The following is a 22,107-nucleotide window of genomic DNA, read 5'->3' as shown; positions in this document are numbered from 1 at the left end:
GGGAGTAGGGAGGTTGACTAAGTTTTGTGAAGAGAGATTTCCTTTTTTTTTTTTTTTTTACACCGCTACCATTGAATAACTCTTGGTTCTTTGTGTCAGATTAAAAAAAAAACAAAAACCAAACAAACTTTACTATTAGCTTTCTCCTTACCATACGTGATTTTATAGTCCTCTATCATGTCTCCCTTAGTCATCTTTCTTTTCTAAACTGTACACTGTACATTGAGTGGATGTTTTTCAGACAACCATCCACATTGATCTCAAGATTTTTTTTATGAGTGGTTGTAATGGGTGCAATCCTCTGGGGTAGTGCTGAGCTCTCTGTCTTACCAACCTGGCCTCCCTCTCACACTGTGATGCTGTGACAAGCTGCAAACCTCTGCAGGTACTGAATTTTAACATGAATATCCACAGGCACTGACACACCCAGGAGTATTACATGAATGCTTTCACCAGCCACTCATGAACCTACAGTAGAGAGGCTCCAGCCAATTCCCCACATCCCCCTCAGCCTAGGACCCCAGAGCTATACCATCTTGCCCTGGTCAGAAGCCTGACCAGTGTAAGTTTATTACCTGGTCCGTCTCTCCCTCAATGTGGGGAGGACAATCACCAGTTTTTGTTCCTGAGCAGATTCCCTAAGCACTTTGAGTAAAACACACTGTTTTAGGTGAAGTATAAAACAGATTTATTAACTACAGAAAGATATGTTTTAAGTGATTATAAGTAGTAAGTGTCCAGATCAAAGTTGGTTACTTAAGAAATAAAAAGTAAAATCATAATCTGAGTTCTGGATTTAAATCCTGTCTAATTTATAGAAGTATCTCACCCTGATGGTATAGGAAAGTTCCTTAATACTACACAGGCTGGGATTCTCCTGTGCAGCCTGGGGCCACCTCCCCAGTTCAGTCTTTGTCCTCCAGACATGTTTCCAGATGTTGAGTTGTGGGGGGAGTGAGGCCAAATTATGATGTTACTTCTCCTGTATAGGTTCATCCAGCTTGCTGGAAATATCTTTTTGCTATGATGTGAGTCAAGCAGTCTCCGCTGTTTACCTGCTCTCTCTGAGAGGTCTCCATCGTATACAGTTCATGGGGTAATCCTTGTGAACGTTTATTCCCCTTAATGGGCCATCATCAGTGTCTGGCTACCCCAGCATTGTACCTGAAAGGCTGGCTATGCGTTTCCAATCTTGCAATGTATTTCAGTAGTACATCCAGCAAAACTTCATAACTTCACTTACAATGATTGCACATACAATCCAACAGGATATTAATGTTCAAACAATCAAGCCATTTAAAATGATACCTCACAAGGCATACTTTGTATAAAACATATCATAATTATATCACCATTGTGAATATGGAAGTGCTAGGGTGCTGCTTTGGGGTAAAGAGTGTCACAGTGGTAACAGCTCATTTAGACCCCACCATTTTATATGTATAGTTGGGATTATTTTTTTTCCAAATGTGCATTACTTTGCACTTGTCAACACTGAATGTCATATGCATTTTTATTGGCCAGTCACTCCATTTTGTGAGATTTCTTTGTAACTCTTCTCAGTCAGCTTTGGACTTAACTATCTTGAGTAACTATCATCTGCAAACTTTGTCACTTCACTGTTTACCACCTTTTCCAGGTCATTTATGAATATGCTGAACAGTACCGGTCCCAGTACAGATCCTTGGGGGACCTCACTATTTACTGCTTTTCATTGTGTGAAAACTGATGATTCATTCCTAACCTTAATTTCCTTTCTTTTAACGACTTACTGACTCAAGATAGGACCTTCCCTCTTATCCCATGACTGCTTTACTCTATTTAAGATGCTTTGGTGTGGGATCTTGTCAAAGTCCTTTTAAAAGTCCAAGTACACTACTTTATCAGCTGGATCACCATTGTGCACATACTTGTTGACACCATCAGAGAATTATAACAATGGTGATGCATAATTTCACTTTCCAAAAGCCATGTTGACTCTTCCCCGACATATTGTGTTAATTTATGTGTCTAGTAAAGAACAGAATTATCATAGCTTCAACCCATTTTTTCTGGTATTGAATTTAGGCTTAATGGCCTGTAATTGTCAGGATCACCTCTTGAACTTTTCTTTTTTAAATCAGCATTATGTTAGCTATCCTCCAGTCATTTGGTACAGAGGCTGATTTAAGTGATAGATCACAGAATTACTGACTGTGGTATGTAATATCATATCTGAGTTCCTTCAGAACTCTTGGGTGAATACCATCTGGTCCTGATGACTTATTACTGTTAATTTATCAACTTGTTCTAAAACTTCTTCTTCTCCAATCTGGGACAGTTACTCAGATTTGTCACCTAAAAAGAATGGATTAGGTATGGAAATATCCCTCATATTCTCTGTAGTAAAGATTAATGCAAAGAATTCATTTAGGTTCTCTGCAATGGCTTTATCTTGAGTAAGCTTTTAGCCCCTTGGCCATCCAGTGGCACCATTGATTGTTTGGCAAACTTCCTGCTGCTTATGTAAGTGCAAAAACTAATACTATTTATTTTTTTTGTCTTTTGCTAGTTGCTCTCCAGACTTTTTTTTTGTCTGGCCAGTTATGTTTTTACACTTTACTTGCCAAAGCTTGTTCCTTTCTATTTTCCTCAGTAGGATTTGACTTCCAATTTTAAAGATGACTTCCAATTTCTGACCTTCTAGACAGCCGTGGTTCCTAAGGAGTTATGGTCTGCTGTACTGATGTGAGGGTCCTGTAGTAATCTTCTGTGTTGCTATCATTACTACACATACACAAGGCTGGTATAATATTCTGATCTATTGGACCGTGGTTGGCAGACACTGAGATGCTGCATGTTTCTGTACATGATAGTGAGCATTTCTGTATTCTGTATTTCCAAAACTACGTGAAAAGTCAGCATGATCTGAAATGACTAATAAGGCCTTTTTGGGACACCATGGAGACTTTCAGTCTCCATGATTGACAAACCAAAATATACTTACGTTTGTGTTGTTTAAACAATCCCATCAAGGGCTTTAAACAAGGGAGGATGGAAGCTCTTCTACTTGCATCCATGGCTGCAGATTAAAAGGGCTACTGACCTAAACGCGTCACACCCATTATCGTAACTGATGAGTCTGTATGTAGTGACTACCCTGTCTAGTGTGCACTAGATTTATATATTGCCATCTTACCCCATATTATGTAACTAACATGTCTGGTCCCTGACTGTAACCATATATGCCCCGCTGCTGTCTGTCCTTTTGCAAAAATCACCAGATATAAAATGATCAAAATGCCTGAGAGGAATATGGCCAATAGTAGTCTGAACTTCCCTTTTACACCAGCCTAAAGGGGATCATCTTTGTGCTAGAGTGTCGTTAGATACTTATAAATCAGAACATTATCAAAAAAAAGAAGTACTTAAATGAAGCATTTGTTTTTTGCTGCAAAGGTGTTGCTGAAGGTAAACACAGAGGTAGAAATGTTTACTAGAGCTCATGCTTGCAGCATGTATATCATCTTCTAAGCTGATAAAGGGGAGGGGATAGCTCAGTGGTTTGAGCATTGGCCTGTTAAACCCAGGGTTATGAGTTCAATCCTTGAGGGGGGCCACTTAGGGATCTGGGACAAAATCAGTACTTTGTCCTGCTAGTGAAGGGGGCTGGACTCAATGACCATCCCTTCCAGTTCTATGGTATAGGATACACATTATAATCCTGATCTGTTTGTTTTTTATCTTCCCATTTATTTTGATATCTGGATACTTAAGCATTAGTTATCTTGCATTTATCAGTTTATAATGTTGTCTTTGGTGAAGAACCTTGAGTTTCAACCTTCCTGGATCGGTGGAGCTCAGGCAAAGATAAGGCAGAACTTGTAGCCTTATAAAATTCCTTCTGAATTCCAGAGGTGTCTATCTGCCAAATTCCATGGGAGTTGGATTGGTCCATAGGGCTTCAAGAAAGTACTGAAACCTTGCTTCTAAGATAACTTTCTTTCTAATCTATGGCTTGCTAGTGAAAATGACCTTGGGAAAATGCCATCCTCCTGTTTTTCTCAGTTGGTGGAAGAACGTTGTGACTGTCAATATTTTAAAAAAAGAGCTTTGTAATGAAAATGAGAACCACTAAAATCAAGTAATAAGAAACTGTTCCCTCAAAGAACCTAACCCTATATGAAAGCTGGCCCAGCCTTGATACAATCTACATAGCTCTCAAATATTAAACTGGTTATATCATATAAAAGTTAGTCTTCCATATCTATGTCATTTAATCTCTTCCCCTCAGAGTGCTGGATTGCTCTATATAGTATATCTGGTAGTATCTACAAAAAAATTTCTTCGATGACTATTCCACACTGTAGTCAGTCTCATCCTTGAGTACACGGATGTCCCTCTGTAATTAAATATGGATCCAAATAGTCAAAAAGCAAGAGCATTTATTCTCTAGTAATGTAAACTATAAATAGGTTTTGAAAAAAAATAGCACTGGAAACCGTCTTAGTGATCTCATCACTCTACTATTTCATCAAATAAAGCTAGTAGAAATTAAGGAAAGGATCAAAAGCAATAGGCACTTAAGTAATGAGAAAAAAGAAACCTACAGTTCAGCATTGTCCTGTAAAATGTTTTAAATTCATTTCTCGTTCCCATGCACAAGAGGAAGATCACTGCTCATGTTTAATCCAATAACCATTCTACAAAACTCCTTGTGTTTATTTCAAGCCTTGGGGCCTTAAACTTTGGTTCTACTCATAAGGCTCTTACTCTCTGATATGGTGTTCATCTCTTCTGTCTGCATCTTGACCTTTTGGAGCTGCTCCCCACCTTTCTCTCACTCCCATTCTCTCCCCTCTTTAATCTTTCCATACATATTAACTCTCCAGGATTTTTGCTCTAACCTTAATTTTCCTGCATCCTGAAGCTTCATAGCTAAAAGGTTGCTGCTAATCCTTTTTCTATTTCTTCTTCCATAGAGTGTATTTTGTTCATCCATTTTCATCTTCTGAAATACTCTGTATACATAGACATTTACTCAGACTTGTGTATGCTCCATAAGAAACTACTTTCCTAAGCCGTCTTTAATGCATTTGAGGGTCACAATAGGGGTCAAATGTAGAAAAGTGTCTCTATGTTGGGAAACGTTTTTCTGCTCAAACTGAATTCATGAGGCATCATTAAAGCTGTACAGTGCTGAGAAGTCTATTAATAATGATTGGGTGTGGATGAAATGACTCCTGTTCACAGGGATGGCAAGGCAGAGGAGGTCTTTGTACCTGCCTTCTCTGGACACAAAATCAGGGGGACAAGCTACCGATCAATGTTTGACAACAGATCTTCAGTGATTTGCATTACGTAAGACTGGATTCTTTATATCTGTTGGCACAAACTTGGAGGGAGGGTTGGGGCAAAGGCCTTTAAACCATGCTTCTGCTTCACAATCCTTGTGCCAGCCAGCATCATCCTGGTCCCCAGAGCAGGTAATCTTTGGTAAGCGGCTCAATCTCTTGCTGTTCATCTAAAGGAAAAGAAAAGAACAGGTGAGCCTTTGTAAAAGGCTCATTGTGTTTTTTTTGTGAACCCACAGGTCCTTGCACTTCCCACCAGAATCAAAGTGAGTCCAAGAACTTGCAGGTTGGTTAATTCCCCCCATCCCCCAGATACATGGGAGGTTGCAGAGGTCCTGTGAAGAGGTTTTTGGGATATGTAAACAATCCTTGGGGAAGAACCCTAGGAGCATCGAAGCTGCAGGAGGAGAGTTGAGCTGGAGCATGTTGGGAAAACTGCTTTGTAAATAAGTTAGAGGTTAGTTTTGGCCTTATTCGGGTTGGAGGGCTGTGTTATGGAGTAGATTGGAATAGTCAGTTTCTCTAAACCAGAGGCTTTATAATTTCTCTTGTAATCAAACACAGTTTTGCAGGAACTGTTTAAAAAAAAAAAAAAAAAAAAAGGCTTCTAACTGATAACCCAGGGAAGTGTAGCTGACCCTAAAGTACTCTAAAGAATTCCAGAAAAGAGAGACCATATTGTCCAAGAGGACTGGAGGTATTTAACAGGAAATTTCTGTAATACTCTACACATGCACTTGTTTACTTGGGTTTCTTTCGCTATGTAGAGCTGTAAATCCCTCATGAAGGCCTTAAATATTAAATATTGAATAAACAAGTTTTTGCATAAACTTCTGTCCACAGGCAGAGAGGCAACCTGCTCTGCAGAGACAGGGGCGGCTCTAGGCACCAGCTAAACAAGCAGGTGCCTAGGGCGGCGAAATTTAGGGGGCGGCGAAATGACGGGCGTGTATGTGCCCGCTTACCGGAAGAGCGGCGGGAGCTCTTCCCCGGCTGCAGAGGACAGGCCGCTCCTCGGCTTGTCCCCGCGGGTGCACACCAAGAAGCGGCCCCTCCTCTGCAGCCGGGGAAGGGCCGCGCTACCAGCTCCGCCTGGGGAGGGGAGGGGGTTGCTTACCGCGAAAAGGCGGGAGCCGGTAGCGCAGCCCTGCCCGGGCTGCAGAGGAGGGGCCGCTTCTCCTCCGCTTGTCGCCGCCGGTGCACTCCGAGAAGCAGCCCCTCCTCTGCAGCCCGGGGAGGGCTGCGCTACCGGCTCTTGCCTTTCCAAGGTAAGCAACCCCCCTCCCCCCCAGGCGGAGCCAGTAGCACGGCCCTGCCCCGGCTGCAGAGGAGGGGCTGCTTCTCGGAGTGCACCGGCGGGGACAAGCGGAGGAGAAGCGGCCCCTCCTCTGCAGCCCGGGCAGGGCTGCGCTACCGGCTCCCGCCTTTCCCGGTAAGCAACCCCCCCCTCCCCAGGTGGAGCCAGTAGCGCGGCCCTGCCCCAGCTGCAGAGGAGGGGCCGCTCCTCAGCTTGTTCGCGCTGCTCTCCTGCGGGTAGCGGCCACCCCGCACCCTCCAGACAAACCGGTAGCCAGCTGCGGGCTGCCTCCCTGGGGGGGGCTGGGGCGGCGCTGCGCTGCTCGGGGGGCGGGGGCTCGGGCTGCGGTCGGCGCCGCTCGGGGGGGGGGGCGGCGCTCTTCTTTTCCGCCTGGGGCGGCAGAAAAGCTAGAGCCGGCCCTGGCAGAGAGGCAACCTGCTCTACAGGAATGAGCATATACCTCTGTCAAGAAATCCTGGATGCAATCCTGACACCATTGAAGTCAAAAGCAAAATTTCTCTTAACTTCAGTGGAGTCAGGCTTTCACGCCCTGAGTCTTAATCTTGATGCCTTGGCCAAAGGCAAATCCCACTTAATCTGATTTTTAGTTTTCCCTAGCTGTTAAAATGTGGATTTCAATATTTCTGGGGCTAGTGGAAGACAGTCTTAAAGTTTACAGAGTGCTATGCACAAAAGATGCTAATTATTTTGGTTTTCTCTTCATTAGAAAGCACTTTACCAACTGGGAGTTGCCTGCAAAGGGGAGAGGGATTGGGGCAGTATTTATCACACATCCAGAAATGATTTCCCTACTGAAATGTATTCACCTCTAGGCTGGAGCACGAGCAGCAGGGAGTCAGCATGCGTACTGTGCACTGCACAATAGACAAAGAAGGACCTTCTGCTCAAGGATTTTAAATGTCCATGTGAGGCAGATGTGGGGCTTTTCATCACCTGGTGCATCCACCTGCAACTGACGCCTGTTTTCTTGCCATAGAGACTAACAAATTGCATCAAAACTACTGGGATTTGAACTCTTCTAAGCTTTCTCCTCTGCTTTTCACTTCAGCATGTGCTTGTAAAACATCAAGTTAATGTGCAACAAATGTTAGAGGGAATTATGGGGGCGGGGAGTTCCAATATATTAACAAACTTCTTAATTTCCAAAAGGTTTCATCAGGGAAAGAATAAACCGAATCACTAACTCATTTTAAAACTGTCCAGGTCAGCAAACTCCTGCCAGACTAGGGGTGTGCCATCGCCTTCACATGCAACAAAAGTTACACAAAGCAAATGAAAATAATCTGGGAAATGATTTAGATGACACAACCTTAATAAGAATGTGTGCAAGGAACCAACCTCACAAGCTTGTCCTTGCCTAGTTCAGAAGGACATAATCCTACACTTTGTACTTGAGGAGCACAAAGACTGCTTCATTCAAATCTCTAAAAGGGTGGCATGATGGCTGAGATCTAGATTCTATCCCAACTTTTTCACAATACTCAGCATTTTTGGGCAATATGGAGGGCTGTCCATGCTTCTAGGACTAGTAAAAATGGCAAATATCTTCTGCAGAAAAAAGTGTGTAAGAAACAAAACTTTGTTCCTGATCTTTCATTTTTATCAACTTATTTTTAGGTTTTCCCCCTTGTCTCCATAGGAAATGGAAAAATTAAAAAGGGAGAAAGCCCAGGAAAATTCAAACATTTACAGTATTTCAGTTAAAACCTGAAGGGTGGAATTTATTTTCTGTAGCCTTTTTTTTTTTTTTGGAACCACAATATGTTGTTTCTATTCAAAAGGGTTTTGGTGAAAACCTTCTTACCGGGTCTAAGTGCTACCGCCTTATGTGTGTATCAGCAGCTGTACTTATGTTATGGATTTAATCTCGCAATTTTTTCCCTCAGAAACTGAAAGCAGTTGAATGTTTCTGCTTAGTGACAATATCAGAGGTTCCCCCCCACCCCACACACACTTTTTTTTTTTTTAAATGAGCTACTCTGGTTTTGAATAAATGCTGCCATTTCTCTCCTCAGGCAGAATAAAAATATCTTGCACTCTTTCTTTGGTATTTCAATAGCTTCATATAATTAGGGGGAAAAAACTGACTAATGATGATTTCTGACAGTAATAAGCAGTGCACAGCCAAAGCTAGGTTACCTCTCCTCACATAACCTGGTACAATGTGATATATTAGGCTAAGATTGTAAAATTTTCCCCCAGAGGATTTCATTTTTAGAAGCTGTTGCTGATAACAGGTGGCAAAATACTTGCACTATCCCAAAGTCATTAGTTACCCCATGAACCTGCTGATACAAATTAAGCCTGGGTAGCTCATGGCTGCTATATGTTGCAAGGATATGGAGTAAACTTTGCAGAAAAATTGTTTTCACCTGGAATATAACAAATCTGTTGCCAGTACATTTTTTTTCATACGTGCATCTCAGTGTCTGAGTTTTCAAAACTGTTTGAATAGTTGCACATCCCAATGGGTGCAATTTAATCCCTAAACTGCCAATCATGTATTTGTATGTGAAAATGAATGAGTGTGCCTTCTACTGGCCATTTTATACACCCAAACACCTGCCTTTTGCATCCAATCAATCCTGATAATTAGGTGCACCATTGAATGCATAAACTCTCTTAAAAAAATCAGGCTTTAATCTCTTTGTCACTCTGCTGTATGTGAGAGTTTTCATAATGAATCTTAATTGCTGTTGTAGTCAGTTTATAGAAATGAAAAAACACCATATGAAATTCTATTCGAGGTAACAGGTACAATAGTAACTGGCGTCTCTTACAGAGTCTACTCACATCTTAGGAGTAGGCATTCTGCACTTCATTTTACATGTAAGGACCCAGTCCAAGGTATTGGGTCAGATCCCGACTTGCCCGCTCAGGATGCTTTACAGAAAGCTGATGGAAAGTCAATGGATCTGATCCCCTGAGCATTTATCTCTGTGTGGAGCAATGCTCTGGTATAGACCTGCAGTGACTCTGACCCATGCACACTCAACCCCCACATGGCAGGTAGGCTACACTCCCTCTCCTTTATACTAAGTGTTCCAATGCCCTGGTAATCATTGGCTTATGGAACAGTCCTTAGGGGGTGTTAGTTGCTGCTGCAAGATGAAGCAGCTGTTAAAATAAGTTAGTCTCAGTCTAGGGTGGGTAAAAATTAAACTTGGTGCCCCTTTTATCCCATTGAGAAGATTTAAGCTGCACCCAGTGTGGCTCATATCTAGCATGGGATGTGGGCCTGAGTTCTCTGGATTGTATAAACGGACACTGTACATTATAAAAAGGAACATAATCATTTAGGCTGATTAAATGGGGGAGGCAGGGAGAGCAGTTGAGAGAAGCCACCACAGTTAAGAATGGCAACATGAGCACTCCAAGGGGTTGGCAGGTATATTAAAAACTTGAACAACTTTTAGGATAAATTATATAGTACTATCATAATTGGTTTTAAAAACCATCATGTTGTATATTGAGGAAAGGCACTTTAACACCTGAGGATATTGCTATATGGCAGGAGAGAGAATGTAAATGCAGGTTCTATCTAGCAGTCATGAGTGGGATCACTTTAAAATCTTACTGTGCCATCCAGACCCCCAGGGCCTAACACAACAGTCCTACAAAGAGGATATTTCCATAGCTAGTCTACTGACAATTATTTTAATTTGTTTAAATTGGTATAGCCCTGTGGACAGCTTACTTAAAAGCTCCACACTATTATGTGTTCATTTCCCTAAAGGTGCTTTTTACTTTAGGCACACTTTATGAGTTGAATTAATTATCGCTCAAAAATGTACTTTTTGAATCAACCTAGTTCTAGTCAGATGAAAAAGCAGTGTGGAGAAGTGGTGATTGTCACATACAATAATTTAGAGTCCATAATGGTTTACAAATGTCAGCTCAATTAGTCACTTAAGGAAACCATGCCCATTGTCCTGAAATTAACTGAACTGAGTCTCTAAAGGCTATTAATGGTAATGGCATATAGTCTACTTTAACATCATTAGAAGTCCACAAGAACTTGAAATCTCTTCACATGGTCTTGTGGAATATTCAGCACAGTAACTTCTGAAAAAAGATGTTGGTTCTACCTAAATATTGAGATAATTGAACATCAGAAAATATCAGCTTAATCCAAAACCCATTCTAAGTCACCTGGAAAGACTCCCATTGACTTCAATTGGCTTTGGACCAGACCCTCAGAGGATAACATTAAGGATCCACATTCACGATAAAAGCATTTTCATAGTGAAACTGAGGAAAAACAAGGGCTGAACTTGTTGCCTTCCCTTCTGTGGTCACAGAGCTTTGCCAAGAGTAGAACCAATACCTAATGTTCTCTTGTACTGGAGTACCCCACAGAGGTGCACAGCTGATGTGCACTTGTGGCCAGGCTGCACAGATGCATGATTTACAAGTAGGCTGGGAAAAACAGGCAGAGCTGTGGATCCACCAAATGTTCCTTCGCATAGGGGCAACCAATGTAGGTGGTACAAAGGATGCTTCAGCCTTAATAATAGAGATTGGACCACATCTACTGCCACTTTGCGTCCTGGCTGGTTACGTGAGCTTTGTGCCAGGGAAATAAGTTGGAGCAGAATGAATGCTCAGGAAACATCCAGATAATCTATTATCCACAAATACCAGTTATCTAGCAGTTACTCATTAGCCAGCGATCCATTTTTATCCAAATCTATTCTTTCATGCCAAGTTTCTGTAAAAGAAAAAAAGATGAGACTTGCAACCCTAAACAAGCAATGCCACCCAACATCTCATATATTGGAGTAGATATCAACAGATGCAACCTAATAAAGTAGTCATTGTGGGTAATATAGCCACACTAATGCTGTGGTTCCATTATTTGTGGGGAGAGACCCAGCACACTTTCCAGTCTGAGTATTTCTCATTTCCCAGTATGTACCATTGCAAAACCATAGCTTTGGATATGAACACAGGTTTCTAGTACTTTTGGAGGTAGGATCAGCATGGAACTAGTGACAAGCAGTATTACCAACTCCAGAAGACTTGCAATAAGTCACTGACATTTGATGTCTGTCTTGAAGCCCCAACAGCTGGAATCAAGAAACTGGGGGAGTGGGAAATCTCAATAGTCAGTTTTTTAAAAAAATGTAGCCCTCATAGTTGCAGAGAAATACATGAAGCGAGTGGCACACACATGCTTCAAATCAAATAAAGAAACCAAAAGTGTTCACTTAAAAAGAAAAACAAAAAACCAAAAAAACCTCACAACCTAATTATTTTCAGGTCAGTGTCATGATCTTTGGTATGATGCATGATTTTTGAATGTTTGGGTCTGGCAAGGTGTTACATTAACACTAGGGGCTTATTTTAGACTCACATTTCGGATCAAAACATCTTAATATGTAGATTTCCCCCGCCCGGGGTTCAATCTTACTGTCTGGGTGTGGGAAGGCTTGTGCTCTGACATTCAGAGCAATGTTGGCGGGAATAGAACTCCTGGGAGGCCACCCAAGCCAAGCAGGTTGAAGGGCAGGAGCCACACTAAAGGCAGTCCACCTCTTCATTGGTCACCTCACAACCTCTAACAGCCTGTCCCCAACCACATGCTTTCTGTTACAGTAACAACCCAGAGACAAGGTGAGTCAATCACATTTTCAAAATGGTGTCAGACTATCAAAAACCATGATCTGCTGGACCTAAAGCAAGATCATACTGGTCAATCAGCAAATCCAGCTGATGTGGTGATGATGGAGAATTAAAGTCCTAAAGAAGTTCTTAATCTTATCTGTGGAGATGTCTCATATCAGATTAAGACAAGAATTGGGTGTTGGCATGTTAGATCACTCTGGAGCACAGGTAGACTGACACAAGTTATGAGAGAAATGAAAACCTTTGGCCTACATATACTTTACTGAGAGAGATAAGGTGGACTGGATGAGGCAAATTATCACTGGAAGGTATGATTTTATATTCTGAAAGAAGATGACAAACACTGGAAGATGTAGGATTTTCATTAAGCAAGGAAACTGCTAAAACGCTGAAGGAGTGGGAACCTCTCAACTCAGAATATTGACTGCTCACTTTGTGATGAATCATGCAAAAGTGATAAAAGAAAATTAAATTGTAATGGGTTCTCCAATGCAGGCATCCATCTGGCAGTCTGGACTGAGCTTCTAGGGAGTCTTGCCATATGGACTAAAACAATAATAGCTACCAGAGCTCTTTGACACCATACCCAGTATACTTGGAGTCAGGTGTGGGGAGAGAATGGACTAGAAACTCCTGCTGAAGCCAATAGGGAGGCTTTTGCATGAGTCAATATGCAATTTGCTGGGCCAGCTATGAGTATCGGCTCAGTGGGAGGGGATAGCCTGGCCCAAGACTAGTTTTAGTTTGTTTTGAGCTTTGAGTCTGGGACCTGAGAGGGAAGCAGAACAGCTCGGGAGTCCACTTTAACTCCCCTTCATCACAAAGAGAGTCTTTGAACTGCTGTGGGAACTAGAATGTGTGTCCACAGTTCCAGCCAGAGACCAGTGTCCAGAGTGGCAGAGATCCAACCCAGTGCAAGTTACTGAGAGGCAGCTAAGACCTCTTCAGGATTCCAGTCCAGGGACCCAGGGGTTAAGACACTGCAAGAGAATGACTTTTTAAGCCAGCCAATGTTCACAGCATGCAGCACTGATCTCTGAACTAATCCTCAGAATACCATCTGCTTGGAAAGGAGCTGGAGTTGGGAAGGATTGTGAGAGTTGGGAGATGAGATTTGTTTGGTTAATGTGTTATTTTGTTACTAATTAAACCAAACCCTCTCTTTCCCCAGATCCTATTCTTGTTCCTAATAATGTCCTTGATTATATATATATATTTAGCAGCCAAAGACAAATCCAGAATTCCCCTCTTTCCTTCACTTCTGTATTTATAATGCACTCTTTAAAAGAGTGCAGAAAGAAACAACAACAGAAGGGTCTTGCATAGTATTCAAGGATTTGGGAATTTATCACCATGTGCACTTTTTTAATGCAAATATACTTTTAGTCTGTAGTTTGCAAATTATTTGTGGTATTGTTTCTGCTGCTGATTGTGTATAATTGAAAAAAAATATCTGCCAAACATCTGTGGAGCGCCATTGCAGTGATTGTCTTCAGGTACTCCTGGGATATCTCTAATGAACGCAGATGTAAAATATTCCCCCCTCCCCCAACAGTAAACACTCCTAAAATTTCATTATGAACAGGAGAAAATATTAGGATTTGGAGAACATGATTATGTTGTAGTTTTTGTTTTTTTTAAGAGGTAGAGTTGGTCAATTACTGGAAAAAAAAATTAACTCCTCCTAAGACTTGGGTTCAATTCAAAAGTGTGTAAGCCCAGTAGCATATTTGGAACTAACCTGTTTGACTTGATCACATACATATTTCTGAAAAGTAGTGACATGGATTTGACTGCAGATAAACATAAGCTGAATAAATGCATTGAGTTGCAGTTACATATTCAGGAAAAATACTTATAATCAACTTCCTACATACTTGGGTGACCAATACTGAAATTCAAATACTGACTCCTGAACACACCATTTTTTTTTTCTTTTTACATTCACAAAAAGAATTGATGCCCAAAGAGTCTGAATCAAAAATTCAAAAGGGGCACTTTGTGGGTTTTTTTTTTTAAACACTAAAATTGGCTGCACCCTGGACTTCACCATGGTTTTGTAAGTTTAACGTTTTTGAAATAATGCATCTATTGTATAACTGCCTAGTAAAGTGTCAGGCTAAAGGCTATATTAGAAAAAGAATCCAGACAATCAATTGATCATGGAACAAGGGACATCACTCCAAAGCAGTAGTGGGCGACCTACGGCCCACGGGCTGCATGCGGCTTGTCAGGGTAATCCACTGGCAGGCCGCGAGAGAGTTTGTTTACATTGACCATCCACAGGCACAGCTGCCTGCCGCCCCCAGTGGCCGCAGTTCACCGTTCCCAGCCAATGGGAGCCGCGAGAAGCAGTGCGGGCCACAGGGATGGGCTGGCCACCGCTTGGCTGGGAATGGCTAACTGCAGCCACTGGGAGCTGCGGGTGGCCGTGCCTGCAGATGGTCAATGTAAACAAACTATCTTGCGGCCTGCCAGTGGATTACCCTGAAAGGTGCAGGTTGCCCACCACTGCTCCAGAGTGTTTGTTTAAAAAATGTTGTTACAGGGGGCATAGTATAGAGAGAGGATTCTAGGATATAGCAACTCAATCAGGGGAAAGATACATGTGCTTGCCAAGGTTATCATAAAGTACAGCTTCCTCAGTTTGTGGCAACATTTCCACTCTTTCCAAACCATCACAATCATTGCAGATCTATTCTGGTCAAGGCTTTCATAACAGAGATAATGGCCTCTAGCATGGAAGGTGCTGTGCTCTTGCTGAGTGCCTGCAGTCCCATTGAAATTAATGGCAGCTGAAGGTGCTTAAAACCTTTCCAGATCAAGGACAAAACATAGAACTGAAAGAAAATTAAACCATGACCTTTTCAGATTCCAATCTTCTGCTCCACCTGTGTTTGGCACAGGACCCAAGGAGAGGAGGGAGAAAATCACTGGAAGTGTCACGGAGTGAGAACTTGGCCTCAGAATGCTGATTTTATTTGTTTGTTTTTTGTTTTCATGATTCATCTGGATTGGTAATTATGCACTAGTCAAATGTTTGTTTGCACAAGGTATGTTTGTTTCCACTAAACTATAATGGAAATACAAGCTCTACTTATATTCAACATCTTATCTATTTAATGGAACTGAAGTCCAATTTTCAAAGCTACAATGTCAGCTGTGTTGGCCTTCCTGGAAGGTTCTGTCTGTACTATTGTCATTGAGACAAGATAATGGGATTGTTTGGAGAGAGTAAGAGCCCAACATGAATTGAATGCTGACAATGAGCTCTCCTTTCCCTTAGTTTCACCTTCCTTTCAGACCTTGCTTAAAGATTTATTCCCCTGTGTATCATGATCAGTTGAACTGGTGTCAGAGGTCCCTTGTTCCTTGGAGGGAGTGTTATGAATTGGACACCAGGGGAACTGGGAGAGATACAGAGCGAGGCTGGAAGCAATGCAGCCACATGGGCTGAGCACTGCTTGAGATTTAATAAAGTTCTGTTTGTTCAGCTTAACTAGCATTCAGCTTCACATGTTGCTAATGAAACAAGGTGGCAGCATCTGAGCTCATGGGGACATTTTGAGAGGTGATGGGCCTTGATGGACAACTGTGACTGAAAGTAGACCCACCCCATTGTAACCAGCATGCATATCACAAAGGACACTGCATTGCCCTAACTACACCGACATAAGCCCTACGCCTCTGATGGAGTTATTATGTTGGTGTAGTAGGGCACTTACATCTGCAGGAGCAAGGCTGTAGTGTGTACACTGACATACTTAGGTCAGCGTAAGCTGCCTCAGGCCTATCTAACTCTGTAGTGTAGAGCAAGCCTTATAAGCTTATAAATGTTACTGATGCAAAATGGTATCACTTTCATCCATATGACACTTACTTTCCACGGGTATAAATGATTGCATATTTTTCCACACTGTGGAGAATCAGAAAGATTACCAGTTGATGAGTGCTCCAAGTTGTTAACACCAAAAGAATGCTAAGTACCTAGTCCACCTTGTTGTAACACTGAGGTCCATTTTTAAAAGTTAGCATTTCAATTTCACTTGATGTGCAAATATTTTCAGACTTCAAAAGGCATGCTGAATTTTGTACCAGAGGTGAGGATCTTGATTGTGACAACTGGACCTAAGACTTCAAAGGTAATGCATCAAAACTAGTGGCCAATTCCATCTGGCTGTAGTACTCAGATTCCCTTTTTTGTGGGGCAAGAGTCAAATGTCTTTTGTGCTTGTTGAAGATCATTAATTTTGTAGGAAGTGCTCTGTACTCTTCAACTCGCTGTGTCATTATTCATAAACTTCCCTTTTTAATGCCAGAACATAGCTTTTGATCTGACTATTAAATGTAGTATTGGTTTTTTTTTTGAATTTTGTTTTTTTTTACAAGCCTCTTTGGCTCTGCTTGAGATGAGTCAAATCTAGAAGAGGTATGGTTACAATTGGTATAAACAAATCTATTGTAAACCCATCCAGTTTTCCCAGACTGCCACATTACCTTGCATTTCTGCTGTGAAATCTGCATATGAAGTGACTGAGACTTTTCCAAGTGAAATCTAGAATAAACCACTTTATATTTTTGGCAAAATCTCAACACTTTGTCACAGACACATTTAGGCCGATAGATTATGTAGCAATGTATAACTGGATTAAATGGGAGAACCTCAGCTCTGCGCTGCAACTGTACACAGTAGCTTTTTAGACAAGAAGCCCCTACAACATCATTTGGAACTTGCTTCTCTGTGGTTAACTGAGCCTTTTGTCAATATACAGCTCCAGTCAACCAGTACAGTCAGTTAGTTGGCTTGTTTCACTTTGGTGTTTTCTGCATCAGAGTAACTTTTGTTGTGTTCAATTTATCCATTCAGTGGCTTTTTTTTGGTAGTTATGACTTCAATGAAAAATTAAATCTTATTTTATTGTTGTATAGCATATGCAAATCCCCATGCTTCGACAATTCCTCTCTGAACCGTGGCTTCATTCACAATCACTATGTTCTATTTCTCAATTAGCTGAACTGTTTACACTATTTTATAAGAACTAACAACATGGCTTGATACATAACATGTGTTATTACTCAGCTGTTCCCCTCCACCTCCCCTTGCTTTCGAAAGACATTTCTTCCATCAGTGCCGGTTTGAAACCTCCAAATACCATTGTACTGTACCAAAATAAACACGGTTGGTTTGCTTGAGGGGGATCCTGAATAACATCCATGAATAAACCAGTCACTTTCACATTAGGTGAAAAGATGTGAGACTTTTCTTCCCTCTAATTTTCTCTTTGGATAATTATAGACACTTTGAGTGATAATGTGAACTGCTACATGGCTTCACTTTCTCCTCATAAATGAGAGAGGAAAATATGAAACACTTTGACGAAGATAGAAAGGATCTGAAGTAGAACACTTAAACTGACTTTTAAATGAATCTATACCATCAATGAGAGAGTAGTTGTAGCAAAGCTCACTGTGCTGTAACTGTAAGGAGATATGAATGTATTGAAGCCAGTCCAGCATACTACATAGTGCTCAGTCTAATTTAATTAGGAACCTTGCATAAGATGTGAGCAGGAGACAATATATACATAGTTTGCAAGTAGGATCTACAACAGACTTTCAATAAAGTAAAGCTAGAGCTGTACAAATAACTGACATTCTTGTTTGCTGTCACGATTTTTTTTTCCCAGTTGGAGTGGGAGGGAGGAAAGTTGGCTTGGATGGGGAGAATAAGATGGAGCTACTTCTGATGTCATGATTTCTGCAAACTGTGTATATTCATGAGTACCTCCTTGTGTAGTGCTGGTGGTTCACTGCTGCTCTTTGCCAAGATTCGTCCACTCTCCTGCAGGCACAGACCCTAAAGTGGGTACTAAATGGGTTAAAGAGTTAACTTCATATGGTTTTGTCCCCCCCCCACCGCCCATGGGTTTTCAAGATGATCATGATTATTCTGCTCCATAGATAGTATCTTTAGTCAGCACTTCACTGGGTGGCACCACGTAAAGAAATTTAGAAAAGGCGAGGACTTGAAGGTGGAATGTCCCAAAGCAGACCATCAAATGCACATAGAATCAGAGGACAGCCCGATAATATCAACCTACTAAGTAATAGAGTTGTGTCAATAAATATAAGTATGTTACAAATAGTAGCCAATCTTCATTACAAAAACAAAAACAGAAACAGGCTGGTCAATTTGTGCCTAGTCTATTGATTTTTTTTTAACTGAACATTGGTGAGGAAATTATTTAAAACTGAACATTTTACTCAGTGAAATTAACCTTTTCTGGTTGAGGGCTATGCCCAAACATCAGTTTCTTCTATTTTAATTATTTTATTTTGTGAATATTTTTAAATCCAAGGATTGAGTGCCAAGAGTTCTCATTGAGTATGTGATATTCAGTATACAGTAGTTACTTAGATGTGATTGGTCAGATAATTCGCTTGCTACTGTTTCTGCTTCCTGATTTGATGAATTTGCTCCTTCTGTGAATACTCATGAACTTAAAATTCAATTTCCATGAAGAATCTGTCATTCATGCATTTGGGAGTCTTCTTCCTGTGAAACTAAACACTGGTAAAACTTGATTGTATGCATGTTTGATGGAAGCAAAAGTAGGAAGGGTGCAAAGGCAAAAAAACCAAATTCACTGAAATATCCAGATGTACAGGTACAGAAAATCTCTTGCAATATTTTCCCTGCTCCATGCTGACTGTCATCTTAAGAAAAGTCTGTTTTAAGCACAGTATGTCTGAATACCCTTAGTTTGTCATTTTTCTCACTTTATAAGCAAAGTGATGGTAAACTATGGGAGGAGGGAAAAGCTCTTGTAGCACATCAAGAAAAATGATGATACTGTGGCATCTTGCCCAAATGATATGCCAATTTTGGCTTTTTCCCAACAAAAGTTGAGCATTACCCAGGAACATATTGAAGTATCAGCTTTTTAATTTACCATATTGTTTTCCAGATGTATCCTTCGGGTACAAAGTAGCTACTAAGCAAGCACTTGAGAACCTGTAGGATAATACACTGCTCATATTTTTGATGGTTGCAAGAAGTTGCTCTAAGACCATTCTTAGATATTCAGAAACGATTGTTAATATTAGATGAGAGGAAGACTGTTATCTCCATGAGTGATGAATTGGTATGTTGTGATATTGTATACTAGACATGCTTCCTGTGGTGGGGGTGGGGAATGGGGTAGTCCTTTGCCACACACTGAGCCCAAATGAATATAACCTCCAAAAACTACAGTGCAAACCTGTGTAACATTCTGTATGGTTCTAACTTTCATTTTATTTATTCATGTACATCTTTCATTTACACCCTAACTTACCTTTATAGCATTGAAAGGTCATGTTTGATATTGTTTTGAATGCATTCCCTCTTTTAAAATAAGGTTATACATGTACTTGGAAGAAGTGCATCATACTATAATTTGGGGAATTGAACCTTGTATCTCTAGGTATAAATCTTACTACTTGAGTGAAAAGACCATCAGCTGAACGCAGCATGGCTCAAACAGAAGGATGGGGGCACAGATCCGCTTGACTAGTTTATTACACACGCAGTTAGACAGAACACCACTAGTTGCATGTTATGTATGCATTACATAGCTGGTCGAACATATGCAGGCTATGTGCTGTTCACTTGGCCTGTGAGATGATTCCATTCATCCCCGTTGGAGGGCACGGTTTTGCAGAACAAAATGGTGTCCTCTGCAGTGTGACTTCACGTGCACTGTACATGACAGGTCATACCACATGGAGGTCACCCTTTTGGACCTCCTAAGGCACGCAAGTGAGTTGTTGCATGCCTTATTAAAACTGTTGCAGCATGCCACTGCATTCAGCTGACATATGTTTATCCTATATCTGTGTGTCTCAAGTCCTTGCAGTCTTTACTGGTTGTTGCATTCAGACTGGAATAAGACGGAGTCCATCAAGTATATATGGAATTAGGGAGAATCTAAACTGTAACTCATACCTTTCTTAATGAAATGAAAAGAAGATATAGAATGCCCTGATCTGACAGTTCTGCTTCTTTCCACTCCTTGGATATTTTCTTCACACTGTTTGGATGACACATACAGGAGGTCACAAAGGCCTTCAGTCTCAAGAAGCATTTCTACATTTGCCTGAGGGTTTTCCTCTCCTCAGATGCATCACTGCCTGTTCTATGCCCTTCTATATACTGCATCTCTTGCTTGTCGAACCAACTCCCTTGTCAACTCATTCTGCTTTTTAATTTTAACTGAAATTAAATGTTTATTATAAAGGGGCAAGGGGGAAGAGAGAAAATTAAATCCTTGAAGTAAACAAACATTTTGTCAGTAGATTTGGAAATGTATCCAGTTTACACAAAATCGACCAAGAGTCCAGTTTTGCTTTCAGTGGGAGTTTGTGTTTTGCAAATGAATGCAGGCAGATTCTTGAGTAGTAGAACTTGCCCCTACCATTCTTAGCTAAATTTTTGCCTTTAAGGAGTGGGAAGGAGGACAAACAAAACAAAAAATTGCATATCTTTTGAGAGTCCTATCAGTTACCAGTCCTCCCCCCTGTCCCCCGATAAGTCTCAGTGGACATAATTAATTGTGAAATTGTTTCTAATTTTTAACAAGAATATTTATCTCCCCATAAAGAAGAGGGAATTTTTTCTAATTAATTCCCTCTGTAAAAAAAATTTCTAATATCATAACTACATTTCTCCTGCATGACTGGGAGCCAGTTGTTGAACCTACTGTGAATTTGTAACTTTTAGACACAATTCTGAATCAAGTTCTGAACTGGTGTAGGGAAGCATAAATCCATTGAGTTTAGCAAAGCTATCTTCCTACAGCAGCAATAAAATTGGCCCATGTTAAGATTCAGGATATTACGCATACCAACAAGTCAGCTTTTGAAAACAAGAAAAGAAGTAACAGTGCATTCAGAAGCTATAGAAGCAAGTAGTATGGTAGATTGTCAATTTAAGATGATCTAATGAGACTGTATCCACAGAAGTATGTTAAGTGACAAAGAATCTTTGAGAAGTGTGCAGCTCTGTAGTCATCTGTGGGTCTTTTGATGTTGACATGATGCAACTAATATGGAGAGTCATTTTCTAATTACCTGGATAAAGGGAGGTGTGAGGGCGGTTAGAGGGAAGACAATGAAAAGAAGATTTCTCTTTTAATTAAATTGTCATTGGCATAATATATTATTTTAAGAATCTAGTTCTCTCCGCATTTTAGAAATAACATCAGTCTGTTCTTACTGTTGAGTTGAAAAGTAACACCCCCACCCCACGCCCCCCAAAAAAATCTGCTCAGGGAAAATTATTTTAATTAAAAAATAAACATAATTTAAGAGCAGAACCAGAATACTTGTCTACCTGTAAGCTAGTACCTTCAACTACCAAATCTTGCAAACATTCAGCAACATTTGGTTGCTTTGGTTGTTTCCCCAGATGATAACTTTGGTGTGTGACAAGCCTCCATTTCACTTGGTCTCAACACTTCAACTAACATTCTTTTCTTTTGGAGTTCCAGAATGTTCAGCTACCTTGTGACTTAACACTTCTGGGATCTGCCTGATACCAGAGACAGAAGCCCTGAAATAGTGCTAGAAAGGATGGTCCTATATCTCTAGATGAGGGTGGAAGTGGAAACTTCAGAGATCGACTATTGTGTGACTTCTCAGCCTAATTGTATAGGTTGGAAAAGCTCAGATACTTTGAGCAATATCCCAAAATGTCTGGATACTAGAACCAAACCTGTACTCAGACTGCAGGAAGTTTTCCCATCAGTATCATGCATACATAGTCACATAACAGGGTATCCTTCTTAT

The 22,107-nt window shown here is 40.9% G+C and overlaps 1 long non-coding RNA gene across 1 annotated transcript; it reads right to left on the bottom strand.

Annotated features, from left to right (window-relative positions):
- Positions 1 to 4,720: 4,720 nt before the first annotated feature.
- Positions 4,721 to 21,786, bottom strand: LOC123349662. Its single transcript, XR_006573613.1, has 4 exons — positions 21,667 to 21,786; positions 20,267 to 20,351; positions 11,293 to 11,362; positions 4,721 to 5,503 (listed from the first exon to the last, which is right to left on the bottom strand). It is a non-coding gene; the product is annotated as an uncharacterized LOC123349662 (long non-coding RNA).
- Positions 21,787 to 22,107: the final 321 nt, after the last annotated feature.

The sequence above is a fragment of the Mauremys mutica genome, chromosome 14 (genome assembly GCF_020497125.1).
Source record: "Mauremys mutica isolate MM-2020 ecotype Southern chromosome 14, ASM2049712v1, whole genome shotgun sequence".
Lineage (NCBI taxonomy): Eukaryota > Metazoa > Chordata > Testudines > Geoemydidae > Mauremys > Mauremys mutica.
This window is presented reverse-complemented; position numbering and strand designations above follow the sequence as displayed.